The sequence below is a fragment of the Brachycentrus maculatus genome, unplaced genomic scaffold (assembly GCF_059751285.1).
Source record: "Brachycentrus maculatus isolate JH-2025_06_01 unplaced genomic scaffold, ASM5975128v1 h1tg000984l, whole genome shotgun sequence".
Taxonomy (NCBI): domain Eukaryota; kingdom Metazoa; phylum Arthropoda; class Insecta; order Trichoptera; family Brachycentridae; genus Brachycentrus; species Brachycentrus maculatus.
In genome coordinates this window covers 108,977-123,481 of record NW_028281703.1, presented here as the reverse complement: position 1 = coordinate 123,481, position 14,505 = coordinate 108,977, and the positions used below count along the sequence as shown (strand labels likewise).

The 14,505-nt window shown below is 32.8% G+C and overlaps 1 long non-coding RNA gene across 1 annotated transcript in view; it reads right to left on the bottom strand.

The window, feature by feature from the left end:
• The window catches only part of LOC148299733 (uncharacterized), an 81,370-nt gene that overhangs the window by 46,571 nt on the left and 20,294 nt on the right, over positions 1 to 14,505 (bottom strand). The window lies entirely within an intron of this gene.

Below are 14,505 nucleotides of genomic sequence, written 5' to 3'. Positions count from 1 at the left end.
TATATATATATTTATATATATATATATATATATATATATATATATATATATGTATATATATATATATATATATATATATATATATATATATATATATATATATATATATATATATATATATATATATATATATATATATATATATATATATATATATATATATATATATATATATATATATATATATATATATATATATATATATATATATATATATATATATATATATATATATATATATATATATATATATATATATATATATATATATATATATATATATATATATATATATATATATATATATATATATATATATATATATATATATATATATATATATATATATATATATATATATATATATATATATATATATATATATATATATATATATATATATATATATATATATATATATATATATATATATAAATATATATATTTGCTACAAAATGAATGAAATATATATATATATATATATATATATATATATATATATATATATATATATATATATATTATATATATATCTCCGTAGTGTAATGGTCAGAACGTTCGGCTACCTATTTGAATTGCATCCAATTATAAGAGTTATTTTTCACATCTATTTTTTGACATTTCATCAAAGATGAAGAAGAATATGGAAGCCTGGGCATTTACGGGGCGACGACCGTTACAAGCTAGTTAGGAGTCGTAATAACCGTCGGGTATGTATGAGAAGATGTATGAATATAGAAGAGGCGAAGAATGTTTGACAAAGACAGAGTGGTGTGGCGTTCGATTCTCTCTGCCATTTTTCAATAAAAAAAAATGGTGTGGCCCGACGACCGGCTTTATGCGTTGTCGGAAGCCAACTGAGTTTTACTAATGCAAGTAAAAAACTTAAGTAAAAAAAATAATTTTAAAAATATATGGTCAAACACCCTGTAGAGTCTCAACCTAATTCTATTTCATGTAATACTCGGGTAACAAAATGGAACTTATATGGGTGTTCCAGGGCGTTATGGGGCTTTATGTAATTTATATGTGTACATTGATACACATTCGTGTATATATTAATTTGTATTTTATTTCCAACATTTTGAGTGTGTCCAAATACTTGTTCACAAAATCTGGATTATCTCCGATTACAGGAGTTATTTTCATAAATGCCGTAAATGCCCAGACTTCCATATTCTTCTTCATCTTTGATGAGATGTCAAAAAATAATATATTTTATTTCATTCATCTTATACGCATTTTATTTTTTTACATCTCATCAAAAATGAAGAAGAATATGGAAGTCTGGGCATTTACGGGGCTGACGACCGTCATAGGATGGTTTAAATGATCACTTTACTTTTGTGTAACATTCACCAATTCTACCCATTATTGACAACCACACTACTCAAATTCTTGGAAGTTCCATATATATTATTTTTTGATATCTCATCAAAGATGAAGAAGAATATGGAAGCTGGGCTTTACGGGGCTGACGACCGTCATAGGCTGGTTTAAGTGATCACTTTACATACGTGTTACATTCACTAATTCTACCCATTATTGACAACCGCACTACTCAAATTCTTGGAAGTTTTATATATATATATATGATACAATTTTGAAACATTGTTTAAGAATCGCTAGAATTTTCACTAGTGACATCTACTGGCGAGACGACGAAAAATGTTGTTTAATAAATTATCTAATATAACTACACCACTCAAATTCTTAGAAGTTCTATATATCGCTCACTCCTTTCAAGAACGTCATAAATCAAAAAACTTGATTTTTCAGGAGAACGTTTTTAAAGTTTAAAAATATAATACAATGTTTTAAAAATAAATATCAAGCCACTTATTGAACTTTTTACTGAGTAATCATCACTCTAATAATATATCAAAAATCAACAATTTTCAGTTGTGCATGTTTTCGGAACGCCCAGAAAATGCACTATATCCCATCAAAAGCGGCATATTTTCAACTTAATATTTACCCGCTACAAGGCAGAAAGTGTTATTTTTGCATTTTGAAGAAAAGGTATTGTTTCATTATTTTTTTAATTATACTTACAATTTTTTGAATTGAGAAAAAACCTTCAGATTTTACCTAAAAAGATCTGTTGCACAGTAAAAAGTTCAATAAGTGTCTTGAGATTTATTTTTAATACATTGTATTACATTTTTAAACTTTAAAAACGATCTCCTGAAAAATCAAGTTTTTTTTATATTTATGACGTTGTTGAAAGGAGTGAGCAATATGTATGTATTAATAATGTAAGATGCATTTTTTTTCAAACCCTTATCCACATCCCAATGGTGCATAGAGCACTGCATTATATAAACACAGTGTTATCTTGATCGTTAACACACGAAGGAAACGTGATCAGCCCTCCGCTTTAGGTACCAGTCCAGGGTAAATATTAGAGTGAAAAAATCACTTATATTTATTTGACCCCCCCCGGGAGTCGAACCGGGGACCTCCAGAATGGTAGCTGTGGCGACCGTGCTAACCATTACACTACGGAGGCGGACAAGATGCATTAGCCGTTCAATAAACAAATAATTAAGAATTTCATATTTTCGACTTAACGTTTTTTGCCAGTACACCAACGATATAATATTTCTATGGAATTAGTAGATATGCAAATGAGTGTTCATCTTAACAGACAAGCTTATTCTAAACATGGTTTACATATTAATTCACCGTCGACTGGTATTCATAATCGACGTTAATGGATACGTTTACACGAGTTTTGGGTTTATGAATACACACTGTGTACGTATCCCCTCCCTCTCTATAGAATACAGAGGTCTACCTAACAATAAAAGGACCCAACTCCATTTGTGGAGGTCCACAACAAAAAGTTACATTTCCATGTGTCGGGTTGTGGTCCCGTGGTTAGTGTTGCGGACTCTTAAGCCAGAATTTCTCGGTTCGGACCCACTCTACCACAATTTGATATCTTTTTCTACAATAACAATGAACCGCTTAGGGTCACATAAATAATATGAAATTGAAGTATTTTTGTAAATAATAAAAAAAATCTCTTTTCATAAGTTCTATATAAATATGATCCAATTTTGAAACATTGTACAAGAATCACTAGAATTTTCACTAGTGACATCTATTGGTGAGACTAAGTAGTTTTTTTTACTAAGCAGAAACTATTGTGTGTATTTGTACTTTTATTGCCTATGACAGTCGTTAGTCCCGTTAATGCTCAGACTTTCTTTTCTTCTTCTTCATCAATAATATGATAAAAATAACTCCTTTAATAAGACTGTATGCGAAACATTTATTACCTAAGTTTGTTTCAATTTAAAATTCTGCTTAAATTATTTATTAAAAAAACAAATCTAAGAACCTACCTTCTTTTAAACGTAAGTATAACTCTAAATGTTTTCTCATTTTCGTCATTTTAATTTTTTTTCTGTTATAATCAAATATTAGCACTTTTAATCTAATTTTATTTCTGATAATATCTATTGTATTCTAAATATTCTAAATATTTTAAATATTCTAAATATCTGATCGGCAACAACATCTGCAATGGGCAAAGTGATCTTACCGGCTCGCAACCAACGCACTAAATTTGGCGAGCGTGCCTTTGCTGTTGCAGGACCGACGGCGTGGAATGCTCTTCCACCAATGGTTAGAAATAGTGAGAGTGAGATGATCTTTAGAAAAAGACTAAAAACACATTTGTTTGCTAAATCATTTCTACCATAATATTTTCCCCAATTCATTCACAGTGAAGCGCCCTTGAGGTATTTTTTTACGAAAATGGCGCTATATAAGTTATCCAAATTTATTATTATTATTATTATTCTATATATCTATATATCTACATATATTCTAAATTCTAAATATTCTAAATATCTATTCTACATATCTATATATCTATATTCTAAATATTCTAAATATCTATTGTATTCTAAATATCTATTGTACCCACACACAGGCCATGCTTTTGTGTGATCTTTTTTTTGTATTAATATTATATATTTTTTTGTACTTGTAATTATAATATAATTATTATTATAATATAATGAATTGCAAAATAATTGAAAATAATAAAAAAAAACTCCTATAATTGGAGATAATCCAGTTTTGAGAACAAGTATTTGGACACACTCAAAATGTCGTTGTAACACTGTGGTCACAGCCCGTCCAATTATTGTTTGAGATTTGACATTTAAATTGACAGCCGCTTAGTTTTCCCGCGCTCCGATAGCGGAGATGTAGGTACTCGGCGCAGATAAATCACCCATTATCTTCTGACGTTTCTATGGAATTGCAGGGAAAACGCCTACACGGCGCCTTCCTATTGGCGGATTAACATTTCAAACTAATGTTCGACGCTCTATGACCACATTCAAATTATTATTTATGGTCGATAATATCTATGGTTTATAAACAAAAATGTCATGTTAGTTTGTTCCAAATCTTATAATAAGTAATCTTAAGGGTGTACTCGCAAATATACAATTTTGTACGCGACCGGCTGCGCGAGGAGTAAGACGTGGGTCCGCGATTCCAAAAAAATAATGTTTTTCGAAAAAGTGTTTTTTAATTTTTTAACGCCTTTCCTTTAAATTACATTTTTTTTCAAAACAATATATTTTATTTGAAGAAAAAATATTTAATCAAAACAAAATCGTTGTTTTATCCCGTAATAAAATCAAAATCTATCACGTAAAAAATATTCCCCATAAATAATCCCCAAGTAATATCTGTCCCCCAAAAAAGCTTAAGTTTAGTCCAAACTAATTATTAATATTTACTCTACAGTTAAAATCTATACCCAAATAAAGTTTCAATCTGTCCTCTACTAAAGCTAAAATCTATCCCCGAATAAAGTTTCAATCTGTCCCCTAATAAAGCTAAAATCTATCCCCAAATAAAGTATCAATCTATCCCCTAATAAAGCTAAAATCTATCCCCAAGTAAAGTCTCAATCTATCCCCAAATAAAGTTTCAATCTATACCTCGATAAAGCTAAAATCTATCGCCAAATAAAGTATCAATCGATCCCCTAATAAAGGTAAAATCGATCACCTACACATACCATTAGTCTCGTGACACAGTACATAAGAGTTAACAAGAGCCATCTATGTTGGATTTAGAAGGCTTTTATTAAAAACAGAGACCATTTTTTCTCATAGCTTGATGTCCGCTTTTAACTTGGATACATATATGCACACTACATATTCCACCCTACACTCTAGAACCCTTGGAAGATAAGGGATGCTGGGTTTCTCCCTCCCTCGGAGACCTCTCGACATTCGCTCTCGAGGTTACTTAAACAATAATTCACCGAGATATCGATACTTGATATCGCTATTAGGCCCGCTGGATAACGTCAAAGTTGACAGCTACAAGTCCTCGATCCGGCCCTGTCATCCCCAGGGCCGGACTGGTCCCCGAGCGAGTACCTTTATCTTCTTATACCTACCTTATGTTACATTGACAGCCCAGTTTAAAAAAAGGCATCGGTCATTTATCGACGTTAACAAACGTCGAAGTCCGTCTGTCAGTTAGTATGACGTAACTTGTATAGCAATGACATCTGTGGATATTTATGTGTAATTTTGTCATAATTGAAAAATACTTAAAAATACAATTACCCGCAGGGGTAGGCAGAGAGAATCAAACGCCACACCCCTCTGTCTTTGCAAACATTCTTCGCCTTCTCCACGTTCATGCATCTCCTCATACATACCCGCCGATTATTACGACTACTAACTTGACCACTTTCAAGTATTTGAAATGGCTGATTGTACCAGGTTTTCCTCGGTCTTCCTCTGCTTCCTTTTCCAACTACATTCGCCTTATAAATTTGTTTAACCGTTCTTTCCTCACTAATACGTTGCACATGTCCAAACCATCTCAACACACCTTTCTTAATTTTATCGATAATACTTATCTCAGCCTTCTTTCCTTATTTCATCATTCGAAATTTTAAAATGTAGAAAATATAAAATCTATGAAACTGATGTTTAAAACAAGGTAAATAATAAATGTAAATCCCATAAAATAAATAAAATAATATCTGCTATACCCATTCTTTGCAGAAATACGCAAATTGCCGCCTCTGGCATATCTGGCAACATTATCAGCCTCGTACAACACCGCGTAATGTCGTATATCAAGGCAAGATTGAACGTGAAATTTGTTATAGCGTCAACGCGCGTATTATCATAAGTAGGTACTTAAAGCGTCGAAACGTGGTATTTTTATAGATACTTCCTACCGCGTTTTTTTCTTCAAAACGCCATATTTATAGAATGCTGTGGGTGAAAATTAAACCAGTTATGGCATATAAAAACCTTTCGTTTTTATACGAAAGAAAATGGAAGTCCTAGGATTTTTTCACTTTATACACGTTTTGTTGTATATTTTGTGACGTTACTTAGTTTTTTTTATTAAAATTGCAATATTTTTACATTTAATTTTTACTTAAGCCGCCAGTAAATGCCGGAAAATGCAAATATCGCTCACTCCTTTCAAGAACGTAATAAATCAAAAAAATCGATTTTTCAGGAGAACGTTTTTAAAGTTTAAAAATATAATACAATGTATTAAAAAGAAATATAAAGCCACTTATTGAACTTTTTACTGTGCTACATATCTTTTTAAGTAAAACCTAAAGGTTTTTTCTCCATTTGAAAAATATTTAGTTTATTTAAAAAAATAATTAAACCATACCTTTTCTTCAAAATGCAAAACAACATTTTCTGCGGGTAAATATTAAGTTAAAAATATGCCGCTTCTGCTGGGATACAGTAAATTTTCTGGGCATTCCGAAAACATGCACAACTGAAAATTTACGAATTTTGATTTATGACGTTCTTGAAAGGAGTGAGCGATATGTTCCTGAATATACGAAATAATCTACATACCCCATAATTTTTCCTTTTTTTTTCATTGTTTCTTATGTTTTACACCCTGATCTACATTTGTCCCCTTAAAAAACCATAACTTTACACCCAATATTCTTAATTAAAAATAAATAAATAAAAAAAGTTAAAAAATAATTTGACTAACATAGTCAAAGTACGTAGGGTTTATATAGGTTGAAAGCAGAGGGAGTAAAAAACTCTAGTTATATCAATGTTGAATCAAATAGTGGACCATAAGAAAAATTAATTAAAAAAAAAACCCTTATCCGCTCCCCAATAGTGCATAGGGCACTGTGTCTTATAAACCCAGTGTTATCATGATCGTTTTACACATGAGGGAAAGGTGATCAGCCCTCCGCTTCAGGTACCAGTCCATGATAATATTGAATAAATATTACAGTGAAAAAAAATTACTCATATTTATTTTTACCCCCCTTGGGAATCGAACCCGGGACCTCTAGAACGGTAGCCGAGCGTGCTGACCATTACACTACGGAGGCGGACAATAATATGGAAAATAAGGAAAATTAATTTGGTTATTTAAAAAAAAATTACCGCCTTCAAACATAAAAAAATCTCCATGTTTTTAATTTTTTATCCTGTTTTTTTTTTCATTCAGAACTTTGGGAATAAAGTTATCTCAGCCTTACACCCTTTCCTTATATCACCATTGGAACATCTACCATACATGGTTTTACCGCACTGAGAGATCGCATCCCGACTGCATCCAGTCTACTCTCATCCTTCCCAAACCATCCCAAGCCGCCTTCCTTAGTTTGCTGGATAGTGCTCATCTCAGCCTTGCACCCTTTCCTTATATCACCATTGGAACATCTACCATACATGGTCTTGCCGCACTGAGAGATGGCATCCCGACTGCATTCAGTCTACTGTCTCCCTTCTTTTGCCAACTCCATCCTTCACTTCAATACATTACAGCCCAAAGCGAGATTATTTATTAATTGATTTGGCGTTTAATTTGTAGAGCTCCATGTTTAAATTGTTAAAAAACATACATAGTTTTAATGATAAATTAAAAAAATTGATATTTTTTCAATTCAATTTATTCAACAAAAAAATAATATATACATAACAAACAATATTCAAGGCGTATATATTAAAAGTAAGCAAGAAGACTTAAAGGTGTAGAAGAATCCCGCTTCGGAAAACTCCTTCGGACACATGGAACAGATCAATATCCAACGTGATATTGTTCAACATAGCGGTAGCTCTTCCTACAGGCATAACCATCGGCAGGTTGGTCCTGTGTATAGGAATGTGAAACAATCTATGCCGACGCTGTCTCAGGTAACTATCGGGAACATACAGACCAATGCTCCGGATAATTTCAGGATTATCGATCATACCGCGCAACAATCGATAAAAATGCGTAATCAAATACACATTCCTTCTAGTCTCTAAACTGTTGTAGCCAAACATACCCTGGAGAAACTGGGTCGGGTAGAGCCAAGGATAATAGCCGTACTCTCTCATGTAGAGATACCTCAAAAACTTCTTTTGGAACGCTGACGACCGTCATAGGCTGGTTTAGTGATCACTTTACACACGTGTAACATTCACCAATTCTACTCATTATTGACAACCACACTCCTCAAATTCTTGGAACTTCTTTATACTTATATGATCCAATTTCAAAATATTGTGCAAGAATCAGTAGAATTTTTACAAGAGACATCTATTGGTGAGATGAAGAAGCTTTTGAACTGAGCAAAAACTCTTTATTGATTGTCCTAATTAAGTGATTGTCCTGACGAAGAGACGGGGACGTCTCGAAACCGGTAGACTTAAAATCTCGGTGAGTTGTTATATTACTCGGTGGTTATATACTAAATTTATTAACATTTTTGTAAAAAAATAAATAAGTAAAACTCTTTAATCTTATATTTATATTATCCATTTTTGTGAACAAGTATTTGGACACACTCAAAATGCTGTCGATATTCGTTTTTAATTCTGTCATACAATGATTTTACCAATATTCAATTAAAGGAAGCGCAGAAGGTTACGTTTTAATATAATATGATCGTTAGTAATATATAGAAGCACAAGAACTCCTGACATGACATGGAAGTTCTGTATATATGAACCAATTTAGAAACCTTGTTCTTGAATCACTAGAACTTCACTAGAGACATCTATTGGTGAGATGTAAAGAAGCTTTTTTTTTAAGCAGAAATTCTTATATTAGTATGTGAGGTCCGAATCCTGGATTATAATCACACACATGAGAAACGCCAGAAAATACCATTTTTATTTTTATTATTTAAGCTTATAATTTGACCAGATAATTTATTCACAACATTTTAAGTTGTTCTCGATAAAATACAACTTAGTAGACTCAAATAATCCGTGCTTGATTTTGCAATTATTACATAAATCAAAGATAGATTTTTTAAAGTGTTCACAAGGTAGCAATTACCTTGGCTACAATAGTTTAGAGACTAGAAGGAATGTGTATTTGATTACGCATTTTTATCGATTGTTGCGCGGTATGATCGATAATCCTGAAATTATCCGGAGCATCGGTCTGTATGTTCCCGATAGTTACCTAAGACAGCGTCGGCATAGATTGTTTCACATTCCTATACACAGGACCAACCTGCCGATGGTTATGCCTGTAGGAAGAGCTACCGCTATGTTGAACAATATCACATTGGATATTGATCTGTTCCATGTGTCCGAAGGAGTTTTCCGAAGCGGGATTCTTCTACACCTTTAAGTCTTATTGCTTACTTTTAATATATACGCCTTGAATATTGTTTGTTATGTATATATTATTTTTTTGCTGAATTGAATTAAATTGAATTAATTTATTATATTTATGGTGATGTAATAAGGCTATGTAATTATTCTTAGGGTAATCCATTACAGTGCAACCTATATTACACATCACACACGTCCTAATTACTGGCCTGTCACTTATCTTTACACACAGAGGAGTGACACTTTGTATAGCTGAGAGATGGCTGTATTCCCTAACGAGCCATATAGGAATTCACAAGGTATCTGTTACTAGCAGCCTCCGTAGTGTAAAGGTCAGCACGCTCGGCTACCGTTCTGGAGGTCCCGGGTTCGATTCCCAACGGGGGTGAAATAAATATAAGTGATTTATTCACTGTAATATTTATTCAATACTACCATGGACTGGTACCTGAAGCGGAGGCCTGATCACCTTTCCTTCATGTGTAAACGATCAAGATAAAGAAGAATATGGAAGTCTGGGCATTTACGGGCATGACGGTCGCAAGCCCCGTAAATGCCCAGACTTCCATATTCTTCTTCATCTTTGATGATATGTCAAAAAATAAAATGAAAATAACTCCTGTAATTGGAGATAATCCAGATTTTGTGAACAAGTATTTGGACACACTCAAAATGTTGTAGATCAAGATAACACTGCGTTTATATGATTCAGTGCCCTATGCATCATTGGGGTGCGGATAAGGGTTTTATTTTATATCTGTTATTAGAAAAGACTTTTTAAAATTTTATTTTATATGTTTTAGTATGTATTTGATTTAATGTTTATATACGAATGAAACTTTTTAGACACCCTGTGCACTCGTACTAACATCAAAGCGCTATTTTGCCCTTAATGAATATCTCTTAAGGGTGAAGTGGGCCGAGGGGTGGGCGGAGTGAGGGTAGCAACCCTTCCCGATGCTCCCTGACGTCTGTCAAAGATTCCTCTAAATTAATTTATAATGATATTATAATTCCATGGCGTGTTGACCTTTGCAGCTACAGAGAACTTCATCAACAATTGCCATGCTATTTTATTTATTGTTTCGGCGTTCACTTTGTGGTAGACGACTAGTTTCGGAAGCTAAGCTTCCATCTTCAGGTCTGAATGTAAACTAAAACAAAATAAATAATTATCTGTTCTACAAATAAGGAGAGTGTTTGGACAATTATTTATTTAATAAATAATTCGCTCACTCCTTTCAAGAACGTCATAAATCAAAACATTTCATTTTTCAGGAGAACGATTTTAAAGTTTAAAAATATAACACAATGTATTAAAAATAAATATCAAGCCACTTATTGAACTTTTTACTGTACAACAGATCTTTTTAGGTAAAACCTGAAGGTTTTTTCTACATTTGAAAAATATTTCATTTATTTATAAAAATAATTAAACAATACATTTTCTTCAAAATGCAAAAACAACATTTTCTGCCCTGTAGCGGGTAAATATTATGTTGAAAATATGCCTTTTTTACTGGGATATAGAACATTTTCTGGGCATTCCGAAAACATGCACAACTGAAAATTGTCGATTTTTTATTTATGACGTTCTTGAAAGGAGTGAGCGAATTGTCCAAACACTTGTTCACAAATGTTGACCAAATCTCCAATTATGATAGTTATTTTTCATATTATTAAAAATAAAATGAAAATTAACTCTTTTAATAAAAAGCTTCTTTTCATCTCACCAATAGATGTCTCTAGTGAAGTTCTAGTGATGCTAGAACAATGTTCTGAAATCGGTTCATATACGAGTATATAGAACTTCCAAGAATTTGAGTAGTGTGGTTGTCAATATAAACTAACTAACTAACTAACCATCACGCCGCTTCCCCGCAGGGGTAGGCAGAGAGAATAGAACGCCACACCACTCTGTCTTTGCAAACATTCTTCGCCTCTTTCACGTTCATGCATCTCCTCATACATACCCGCCGATTGTTACGGCTCCTAACCTGACCACTTTCAAGTATTTGGCATACCTGATCGTGCCATGTTTTTCTCGGTCTTCCTCTGCTCTTTTTTCCACTTACATTCGCCTCATAAATTTGTTTTACCGTTCTTTCCTCACTCATTCGTTCCACATGTCCAAACCATCTCAACACACCTTTCTTAATTTTATCGATAATACTTATCTCAGCTTTGCATTCCTTCCTTATTTCACTATTCGCACATCTATCATACATCGTTTTGTCGCACATTCTTCTGAGAGATCGCATTTCGACTGCATTCAGTTTCCTTTCATTTGTTTATATGTATATATATATATATATATATATATATATATATATATATATATATATATATATATATATATATATATATATATATATATATATATATATATATATATATATATATATATATATATATATATATATATATATATATATATATATATATATATATATATATATATATATATATATATATATATATATATATATATATATATATATATATATATATTCTAATTTAATACGCTATGAAATATTTTTATTAAACCGTTGCCAAAGTACTATGGAACAATGTGTCATTTCTTCTTCTTCTTTTTCCATGTTCGCTCCCTAGGTGGAGCATATGGCCAACACGAGTCGTCTCCAAGTCACTCTGTCACGCGCCATCTCCTTGGCTTCCTCCCAGGTCAGTCCGGCGTCTCGAAGTTCCGCTGAGTATAGTCGGTGAATGGTCGTCAGCGGCCTTCCGGGGCGCCGGAATCCTCGGGGTTGGAAGAAGAGACACGAGGGGTTGATGCTCTCAGGTGGCATTCTAAGGACATGTCCCAACCATGTCCACCTTCTTCTCTTCAGGACTTCCAGTATGAGGGGCTGTTGAGTTCTTCTCCTCACATCGTCATTCCTGACGAAGTCATACCACTTTATACCCAGTATTCGTCATTGTGTGTCATTTACCCTGATATAAAATACTTAATTGAACAAAACTATTTCAGTCCCCAAATCAACCCTTCCTCGACCCACATCGCAGAGAAAAGAATACGCCGAAAGATAGCCCGAGTATAATATATTCAGTCGCCGATTCCAGCCACAAGAAGCCCCCTCCCTTAGGCAGTAAAGTTTCACTAACAAATAAAACCAAAGTGGGTAATAAACCCGCAAATAGCGACCGTAGAGATGGGACAACGGTCCGAATTCCTGTCATGAATACATTCCACAGAGGAAATATTCGGATAATTAGACCGTCGACTCTCAACCCTAGGTCCGTGGATCAAATGATACCGGCCCTGTTTAAAAAATTAAAGAATCGCACATATCTTCATAAATCAAAAATCGACAATTTTCAGTTGTGCATGTTTTCGGAATGCCCATAAAATGTACTATATCCCAGCAAAAGCGGCATATTTTTAACTTAATATTTACCCGCTACAGGGCAGAAAGTGTTGTTCTTGCATTTTTAAGAAAAGTTACTGTTTAATTATTGTTTTTAATATACTAAATATTTTTAAATGGAGAAAAAACCTTCAGGTTTTACCTAAAAATATATGTTGCACAGTTAAAAATTTAAAAAGTTGCTGGATTTTTTTTTAATACATTGTATTATATTTTTCAACATTAAAAACGTTCTCCTGATTTTTTTGATTTATGACGTTCTTGAAAGGAGTGAGCGATATCCACTCTCAAAGCATGATCTATCACTTCGTTCTTTCCAAGAAAGACCACTTTCCATTCTTCGCCATAACACATCATTCTTCAGTAATTCCTTCTCTGTCCAAGACTATGGAGTGAATTACCTCTCCGCGTAAACAAATGCACCTTCTCCAATAACTTTTAAGATACGTCTGAGACATTACTATCTATTATTAGAATCCTAACTGTCCATCAAACCTCCTCCCTCTACCTCCTTCCCAACACTCCCATTTTCCTTTGCCTTCCTTGTTATCGTCAATTTGAAATTCATGTTTTTTTTAAAGTTCGTGTACTATCTACCCTCTGTTTGCAAACAGCTATATACCATATGGTATCAAACATTTTGATAAATATCACTAGTCTGTTTTTGGCTGGTTTCGGCATTTTCTTCGTAATTATAATGATGAAATTGTAAAAGAAAACACAGTGCCATACAAAGGCCAAATAATGAACAACATTAATAATTCAGAAATCCAAAAAAACTATATTCTTATGGTTATTTAATAAATAATATGCTATTTCAAAATTCTTCACCTTTGCTTTCCATTTTTCCTTTATTCTCAAACTCCACCCCTTTGACTAACCCCCCTCCCCCTTACTTACCCCCCTCCTTACTTTTAGAACGGATAATTCTTTATGCTTTAGTATACATTTTTAGACCTGAAGATGGAAACATACCTTCCGAAACTAGTCGTTAAAATAAAATAAATAAAACTCAAGTGGTAAAAAAACAAGCGTTTTTCTTTAAAAAATGTTGACTGGTTCGCGGTAAAAAAATATTGAGGACCACTGAATTATACCATATATTTTACTCACGTTTTAAATAAGCTGTTTTCTTATAACGCCCGATGGTGCATAGAGCATGAAGATAGATTATTAAAATCAAGGTATCCCATTAATGCAGCGTTATCTTTCTCGTTAATTATTTGAAGACAAATCGACCAGTCCAGCGCTTCAGGTACCAGACTAAGATAATATTAAATAAATATTAGAGTAAAAAACGACATTTTAAATATGTTTAAATACTTTGTCACAAATCAGGGTTTTCTCCACTTTTTGGAGTGATTTTTTTTGAAATTCAATATAGATGAAGAAGAATATTCGGATGTCTGGGTATTGACGGGGCCTACGACCTGTCATAGCTGTTAAAGTGATCACTTTAAACACGAGCAACGTTCACCATTCTACCCATGATTGACAACCACACT